Source organism: Cucurbita moschata, unplaced genomic scaffold (genome assembly GCF_002738365.1).
Source record: "Cucurbita moschata cultivar Rifu unplaced genomic scaffold, Cmos_1.0 Cmo_Scf00057, whole genome shotgun sequence".
NCBI lineage: Eukaryota > Viridiplantae > Streptophyta > Magnoliopsida > Cucurbitales > Cucurbitaceae > Cucurbita > Cucurbita moschata.
The window spans coordinates 541,084-550,742 of NW_019268573.1; the positions used below are offsets into that span (position 1 = coordinate 541,084).

At 34.5% G+C, this 9,659-nt stretch overlaps 1 non-coding gene across 1 annotated transcript; it reads right to left on the reverse strand.

Annotated features, from left to right (window-relative positions):
• Nucleotides 1-7,980: 7,980 nt before the first annotated feature.
• TRNAI-UAU lies at nt 7,981-8,054 on the reverse strand. Its single transcript has one exon. It is a non-coding gene; the product is annotated as a tRNA-Ile (tRNA).
• Nucleotides 8,055-9,659: the final 1,605 nt, after the last annotated feature.

The following is a 9,659-nucleotide window of genomic DNA, read 5'->3' on the forward strand; positions in this document are numbered from 1 at the left end:
GTATGTGCGATAGAAGAGTCAAAGGACCTAGCAGTGGTTCTCTCGAGGCACACGAGCAACGTAAGAAGAAAAAAGAGGAAACACTCGATCAAGCACTTCAAACCAAGGCATCAATCAAAGATGAAAAAGTACTCTATTCTCAAAATTTTCAAGATAGAGGTTGTGGTCGTGGAAGTCGCAGAAATGGCCGAGGTGGTCAAGGTAGCAGTTATGAAGGATATTATAAGGAGAAGGGACAATCGAGCCAAGCAAATTGGCGTGGAAGAGGATGCAGTCGAGGAAGTGGCGGCTGATCAATCACTCCAACATTAAGTGCTATAAATACCACAAGTATGGTCATTATGCAAATGATTGTAACTCCGACAAATGTTACAATTGTGGTAGAACGGGACATGTTGCAAAAGATTGTCGAGCCGAAAAAAAGGTGGAATGGGCAACCAACTAGCCTTGGAAGATGTAACAAATGAAGGTCTTCTCTTGATGGCTGAAAATGAAGACAACATCAACAACAACACTCTGTGATACCTCGACTCAGGGGCAAGCAACCATATGTGCGGTCACGAGCACCTATTCAAAGAGATGCAAAAGATTGAAATGGTCATATGTCATTTGGAGATGTATCAAAGGTGGAGGTCAAAGGCCGAGGTATGATACATTTCTTGCAAAAGGATGGTTTAATGGGGTCAATCCAAGATGTTTATTACGTACCAAACCTCAAGACCAACATATTGAGTGTGTGGCAACTCACAGAGAAAGGTTTCTAGATATTCTTAAAAGACCACCTGCTACACCTGAAGGACAAGCAAAGGCGTTTGGTTGCTCGAATCGAGATAGGAAGAAATCAGATGTACAAACTGAATTTAAGAAACATACAAGGCATCATTGTGGTCTAAAAGAGTTAGCAAAGAAGAATATGGTGCACGAGAAAATTGTATACGCGTGCGAAGTCGAGAAAACACGCTACAGGCGTGCGTCTGTGTTGGGCCAAAACGAATGTAGATCCTGTTTGGGCCAAAAGCAACTACGACCTATGTCTTTGTACGGCCTGAGGGCTGGAAGCAAGGGTTGTGTCCGCGGGTATTCGACCCGATTGGGTGCTCTTCTTCCTAACCCGCAACACCACAAAACCATAATCAATGATGCGCTGACAACGACGACACAACCTCCCCACTTCCGACAACCTCAAAGCGTCTACGACACCAATTTTTGATGAGCACAGTGATCCTGACGTCGATTCACTCAATTCATCTTCCGAAATAAAACTTAAACATTCCAAGAACCCTCAAAATACCCCATGAACCCAACAGCTTGAAACCCAACCACTCGATTTCCTTCTGAAGCTCACGACTTTCCATTCTCTGGAACACACTAAGACACCAAAGTAACTTCAAAAGTAAAATCGTTTTTAAGGGAAGTGAAGGGTTGTGCATAGGAATATACAAAGGATGTCAAGACGTTCCCCATTAAGGTATAGTTGTCTCGCCGGAAATCATGCATATTTTCCAACGAGAATAAATGCTACAACATAATATTCGGTCATTTTTGGAAATCAAAATAAAATCTTAAAAATAAGGAAAAGTGGAAAATTCTAAATCATTACATACTTGCTCACTTTTACTTATGACTATAGTAGAAAAATATGGGTTTTCTTTTTTTTACAAAAAAATCATTAGGCTTTCATGTTTTCAAGAGGTTTAAAATCCTTGTTGAGAAAGAAAAAAAATGCATCAATTAAAAGTCTATGACTATGGGGGGAGTTTACATCTCAGGAATTCAATAATTTTTGTGATGATAATGACATACAAAGACACTTAACAGCTCCATACACGCCCCAACAAAATGGAGTAGTGGAGAGGAAAAATAGAATCATTATAAATATGGTATGCAACATACTTCCAGGAAAAAAAAACTTCCCAAAAGTTTTTGGCCTAAAGCAGTAAATTGAACATTGCATGTTTTGAATCGAAGTCTAACTTTAGCTGTTACGAATAAAACTTCGGAAGAAGCTTGGAGTGGAGTTAAGCCTTCAGTTAAGTATTTTAGAGTTTTTGTGTATTTCTCATGTTCATGTACTAGATAGTAGAAGAAAAAAGCTGGATGATGAGAGTTTAGCTTGTGTCCTGCTAGGAGTAAGTGAGGAATCAAAGACTTATCGACTTTATGATCCTGATTCACAAAGGATTATAATAAGTTGAGACGTCATATTTGAAGAAAACAAGTTGGGAATGAGATGAGATGCATAAAGAAGGATTTATGTGTGATTTCGAATTGAAAGATCATGAAAAAGAGATGATGAGATTAATAACAGTAGAGATGAACTTGATATTGATGCAAATCTAGAAGAGGAAGATATTTTCTCTAGTTCTTTAGAGGAAATAAGCTCATCTAGTTCAAAAGAAAAGAAGAGTAGGAAGACACTGATTTAAATGCAAGACTTTGAAACATGAGAATGACTCTCAAAAGAGGAGAATGCAACTCAATTAGCCATGCTCACATATGCAGGTGATCCCACTCGATTTGAAGATGATGTAAAGAGTGAGAAATATAGAAAAGTCATGGATGCAGAAATAGAAGAAATTAACAGAAACGATACTTAGGAATTGATAGAATTACCAGAAAATGGAAAGATTATTGGGGTGAAATGGGTTTACAAGACCAAATTTAATGAAAACGGAGAAATAGACAAGCACAAGGCAAGGTTAGTGGTGAAGGGATATTCTCAGTAACAAGGTGTAGATTATACAGAAGTATTTGCTCTTGTGGCAAGAATGGAAACAATTCATTTTGTGGTGGCACTTGCAACTTAAAGAGGATGGTTCATGTATCAGTTAGATGTAAGCATTTTTAAATGGTGAGCTAAATGAAGAAGTGTTTGTTTCTCAACCTTGTGGTTATGTGCAAAAAGGAAATGAACACATGGTTTATAAGTTAAAAAAGGCACTTTATGGGCTTAAGCAAGCTCGGCGTGCTTGGTACAGTCGTATAGAAGCTCATTTCATGAAGGAAGGTTTTGAGAAATGTGATTATGAACACTCTTTTCATCAAGGCCGGAGAAGATGGTAAGATTTTGATTGTAAGTTTGTATGTTGATGATCTCATTTTTATTGGAAATGATAATGTTCTTGTTTCTGAATTTAAGAAGTCCCTGAGGCATGAGTTTTGATATGACTGATCTTGGCAAAATGAGGTATTTTTTGGGTCTTGAAGTACTGCAAAAATCAAGCGGTGTGTTTATTAATCAAAAGAAATATGCGTTGGAGGTGCTGCAGAAGTTTGGAATGGAGAAAAGCAATCTGGCTCACAATCCAATTGTTCTAGGCTGCAAACTAGTGAAGGATGAAGGAGGTATTAAAGTAGACCAGACTCATTTTAAGCAAATTGTTGGGAGTCTTATGTATCTCACAGCCACTCGACTCGATCTGATGTTTGTAGTAGGACTTACTAGCAGATATATGGAAAATCCTATGAGCTTTATCTACAAACAATAAAAAGAGTGCTAAGATATTTAAAAGGCACTCTTGATTTTAGAATTTTATGCAAGATGGGAGGAAATAGTAATCTTATCTCTTACACAGATAGTGATTACGCAGGAGACTTAGAAGATCGAAAAAGCACTTCAAGTTATGTTTTTTGATAAGTTCAACCGATGTTTTTTGGCAATAAAAAATCAACCAGTTGTAAGCTTGTCTACTACTTAAGCTGAATTCATTGTTGCTGCTTCATGTGCATGTTAGGAAATCTGGCTTAGAAGAGTGCTAACAAACTTGGTCTAAATCAAGGTCAAACAAATGTCATTCAATGTGATAGTAGTTCTACAATTAAATTGTCAAAGAATCCAATTTTACACAGTCAAAGCAAATATATAGATGTACGCTTTCATTTTATGAGAGAATTATCAAAAGTCGGAACTGTTGAGTAAGTATATTGCAACACACAAGATCAAATAGTTGATGTGATGACCAAACCTTCAAAGCTGGATGTCTCCTTGAAGCTAAGAGATTTATTAGGGGTTTGTTCGGAATCTGATGTAAACAGATGCTTTTAAGGCATTCCATTTAAGGGAGGAAATGTTATTTTACTTAGAGAAGTTTAACTTGCATGTTTGAATAAACTTCCATTTGACTACTTATTTGTGGTTTACTTCTCCAACTTAGGTTCATGCTCCAAACTTTCTAAAAGCCTTTAATTGGGTCATAAATTGAGTTGAGTTATCAATAATAAGCCCAAAAAAAAAAAAAAAAATTGTGTGAAAAAGTTTAAATTGAGACAAAAACAAAAAAAAAGGAAATCTAGTTCAATTGGACAAATGTCAGTCCAACTCGACCTATTTAGTCTAGTCCAACCGACCAATGAGGTAAAGTACAAGTGAATTAGTTTGGGCTGGTTCACTCAAAACATCTTCTTCCTCACAAAACCAACCACTGACCTACGCTGTGATTCCAAATGATTGTGTAATGAGAAATCAATTATCTAATTTTTTTTCTTTGAAGTTAAAATTTAAATTTTATTGAGAGTACGAGAGACCAAATTTCAAGATAGTTTAAAAGAGAAAATTGTTTAAAAAATATAAATAACAATAGAAAAAAATTAGGAAATTCAATTCAAGTAAACTCGAGGGGCAAAATAGTCCTTTTGTCCTCCATGCCTCATTTGAATGTTTGGATCTTGGAGTTGGATTATGACCATAGACCCTTGATTAAAGTTACTCATAACAATGAGAAGACTCATTCTGAACATCTAGATAGTCTAAATTTACCAAGAATCGAGAAGGATTGAAAGGTAAGGATTTCCAGTTTTTAGTTCTACTTTTCCTTCAAATTTGAGATGATTTTTTTTAATAAACTTATGAATTTTTTATATGTTGTTCTTAGAGAAATTTCATACAAGTTTCATGACCAAAGTTAGAATTGATTCGAACTAAAAGTTAGAGTACCATACAACTACAAAAAAAAACTGCAATAATATGGTTTTCTTCCAATTTTGATCAAAATTATTTCTTCCCGTGGTTGATTAGAAATAAATTAAAAAAAATGAATCAATGCTCTACAACTTTGTAAAGACGAATCAATACTCTACAACTTTCATGAATAAATCATGTTGATTTAGATTATGGAAAAAACATACAAAAATCCAAAGAAATTAAAAAATAATGTTATGAATCTTGAAAAACAATATACAGAAAAACGAGGACAAACAATCGGAGGACACGTGTCGGGGGGGCAGTAAGTGCATTCGACTGATGGTTGGATACATGTTGGATTTTGAGTGGTGCAATGTGTCTGTTTCCGCAGGGGTGACCTAACCGCTTCATCCAACCCGCGCATGACCCGTCTCCTATGCTAGATTCACTATAGCGATTCAACCCAGTCTCTTATGTGTTTAATAAAAATGCGCAACGTGTTAAGAATGCTAAGAAGTGCTTGCATGCAAGCAAATCTTGCCTTATGTGATGAGAAAATGTATGTTTTTGGACTCTAATGGGCAATTTTGATCAAGAGTAATACATATGTGATGGAAAATAAAAAGAATGTCTCTAAGATAAAAGAATGGATGATGCATGTCTATTTAATGCTTTGCTCTCTACTAGAAAGCAAGAAAGGAAATTTGGGGTTTGTGCTCCGAGAGATTGATGAATGTTATGTCCTTGTTGAGCATGTTGTATGTATGTGTTAGTTTCAAGTTAATATTTGTATGAAGATTATGGATTTTCTTCCTTTAGGTGATTGGTGATTGATAGGAATATCTCTCTATTAAGCTTGCATGAAAATTTAGATTATGTTTTTTTGTGTTCTAGGTGATCGATAGAATATTTCCATAGAAAAGCATGCACGAACTAGGATAAGTTAGGGCATTAGAGCTAGAACACTTCTCAGATTGACTTAAGTCAAAACATTTTTAGTAAATCGAGTACCTTAGGACTTGGAAACACGAGTTGATATCTAAACTTCCTAGGCTCCCTTAAACCTTGTAAGCCTCCACGACACTCAAGAAAATTTAGAAAAACTTATGAAACGGTTAGAAGCGTGAATGATATCAATTTGTGGAATCACTATTGTGTGTAGAATCAACCTGCATTGAGAGAGGACGATGAACGACTTAAATACTTAACTCAAAATGTCATTACTATGGGCATAATAAGCCAGCCTTAAGAGGTGACAACATACTATCTAAGTAGATATTTTTGAAATTACTATTGTGTGAAGAATAAACTCGCCTTCTCAAGGTGAGGGATGACACAAGTTGATATCATGTGAGGCTACTAGTGTATGTGGAATAAACCATCCTACTAAGGGATGAGGGACAACATAGTAGTTAAATAGAGGAGCTACTATTTTATGCGGAATAGACCCGCTCTGAGAGGGAACGAAGGCTACATAAATAATTTAGTTCATGATAGATGCCACTATAGATGGCTACTATTGTGTGCGGAACAACTAAGAGATTTCTAAATAAGGGCCGAACTTTTTAAAGTCTAGAGAAGAGCCCGTGGAAACCTACTAAGTCCAAGATTCAATGAAAGCCTACAAGTAGGTTGATATGAACCAAGAGACATCAATCATACAATATGCTTCAATGTAAGAAATCAACTACACAAGCAACTACACAATCAACTACACAAGAGACATCAATCATACAATCATACAATGATACGATAAGGAATCAACTACAAGGGGAATAAGATTCGGATTACCTTGTTGATCGAATATCTCAAGACAAGAACATTGTTTGAGATTCGAATCACTCCACAAGCAAGATCAATCATGTCTAGCTTGAATGATTCTTGTTGATCAAATATCTCAAGGCAAGAACACTTGCTTGAGATTCGAATCACTCCACAAGCAGGATTGATCATGTCGAGCTTGAATGATTCTACATGCAATCTAAACTACATAGAATTGCAAAGAAACTTAGCCATCGGCTAAAGAAAAGCACAAATGCTTCTTTATTATATTTTCCAAGTCTACCTTACAAATACAACATACATGGCTTTATATAGCCTCAAAATGAAACTATTAAAGGCATTTCAAAAGTTGTAACATTCACACTTTATGGCCATAATGAGCCATTATGTAAATGTAACCGAAATTAAATAAAAAGTCTTAAAATACAATAACTCTAAATTACTCTAAATTATAACCCACCCAAAATTTACAACAATCAAACTCTATTCTTCTTCAATGTAGCATGAATTGAAACATCTTTTGATAATTTTGACAACCTTTTCTTCACATCTTCATTGAAGCATATTGTATGATTGATGTCTCTTGATTCATATCATAGGTTGCTTACAAAGTATACTTTTTCTTATACTCACCCCTTTGCCTTTTTTTTTTTTTTTTTCTTCTTCTTCATATATGTAGGCTGTTGATCGAGGTAAGGGAGCGTTCTAGAGCTACTCGGTATAGAAGGGGTCGTTCTAGAGTGTCATTTTTTTTATATTTAATTCTTGAATTTTGTTTCAAAAAACCCGTTTTTCCATTAGTAATAAATTTGAACACTACTCTTTTGTAATTGAATTTTAATTTGTATTTAATTGTAGTGTTGTTGGCTATAATTTAAATTTAAAATTTTACCAAATTTTAATTTGTTTGATATATTTTTCTTTTATTTTATCTTTTTGTGGCTTTCATCTTTTTTGTGTATTAAAAAAAAAATTATTTTATGTAAGTAACATTTACATAATAGCTAATTATGATCATAAAACATGAAAGTTACAATTCTTCGTATGCTCGTAGAAGGTTGAAGGTTTTCATTTTAAATCTATAAGCCATGTATGTTGTTCATGTAAAGTAGACTTGAAAAATGTAGTAAAAAGAACCTTTGTTCTTTCTTTTAACCAAATGCTAAGTTTATTTGTAATTCTATGTAATCAATCTAGGTAGGTTTCCATATCGTGATATATGCAACTTCACTAGAAAATGTTGTATGCGCGTGGATGGTCGGGTGACTATACCAATAATCGTGAAATAACATACATTTTGGTTCTAGCGGGGCTCGAACCCGCAACCTTCGGCTCATAAGACCAACGCTCTAACCTACTGAGCTATAGAACCTTGGACATTTTTATTAAATCAACATTTAAATGAAAATAATATAATGTTAAGCTCGTTATAAAGTTTAGTAAAAAAATCGAGTTTTAAGGGGAGTTGTGTAACACCCCCATTTTAAAAAACGTTTTTATATTTTAAAAGATAATTATTTTTGAAGGATTCAAGTAGAAAGAATTTGAAAATGCGATTGAAGGAAAAAGAACACGAAAATGAATAGAAGTTTTGTTGATAATAATGGTTCATAGTATTTAAATTTTGTAGGAACACACCACGCCTCTCTACACTTCCAACTTTATCACTAAGGTACCTATTATACATTTATATATATTGTATATATACATATATTTTTAACTTCTATTTGTCTATTAAATAAGCATTTCAGTCGTCTAGTCACGTATACACCCAAAGAAATTAAAAGTATATAAATCAATACAAATTAAAGTTCATTCCATGAATTAAATTAGGTTGTCCAAGTCTCATGCGTATATGTTTTCTTTCTTTTCTTTTAATAAGTTTGTTAATGTTTTCTCTTTTTTGTTTTTTTAATCTTTTTTGAACAATAATGTTAGAGTGCAAACTTGTTCAAGATGGAGTTTTGAGGTATGTGTCTAGATTATATATATAATATATTTGTAAGATATATTGTGTAACGATCCTAAATTTTCTACTTAATCTAATGTTGCTATTATATACATATCATGAACATTAAATGCAGAAATACTTCATTTAAACTTCTTCATAACATAAACTTTATCTTAAAACACAGTCATGGACTTACGTGTTTGAAAACATCTTTAAAACGACATAATAATAAACTAAATGAAATAAATAAACGTTTAATTTAAAACAACCTATTCTAGCTTAAGTCTATGAAAATAAATGGGACTATCCTATGCATGTGTCATGGTCTCGAGTTGTGATGTCGTCATCAGCCGTACAGGGACGTCTTGTCTTTACCTGAAATAGAAGTAACACTTGGCTTGAGCGTTTTGAGAAATACTCATTAAGTGACCCCATTATTGGGGTTAAATGCAAACACATACAATTTCATAAATGTGACATATCATAACTGTCTATTTTCCTACGGTGGCCACCCTAACGGGCAATTGAGATATGTACTTAATTTTCCTACACACGATCCAAACGTGCAAGTGTGGACCCACCAGTCGATTCACACACCTCCTGACCCCCTCTCTTATCAGACGAGCATTCTCTGAGAGATGTTGATACCAAACACCCGTTTAGGAATAGCGACCCTGACAACATTAGGATACACATAATGGTTTTTTTCCTACTTGGCTGTCGCAGCATTATGATTACCATAGTGATCGTTTCCTTGCCTTGTAACGTACGCATCCGTACCATCGTAAAAATGAGGTATTACCCAATGCATATACACACAATGATGCATGAAGTCCCAATAATTTTACATTTTCATTATTATTTAATACAACCCCGTTAGCGTCTTGTTCATAACATATCATTTTTCATATCGTTTGGCATATCATTTATCGTATTCTACATGAATATACCAGGATTGTATTTCATGCTAGTTCGTGGTTTCGGATGTCAATCATATCATATCATTTTTCTTGCACAAATATCATA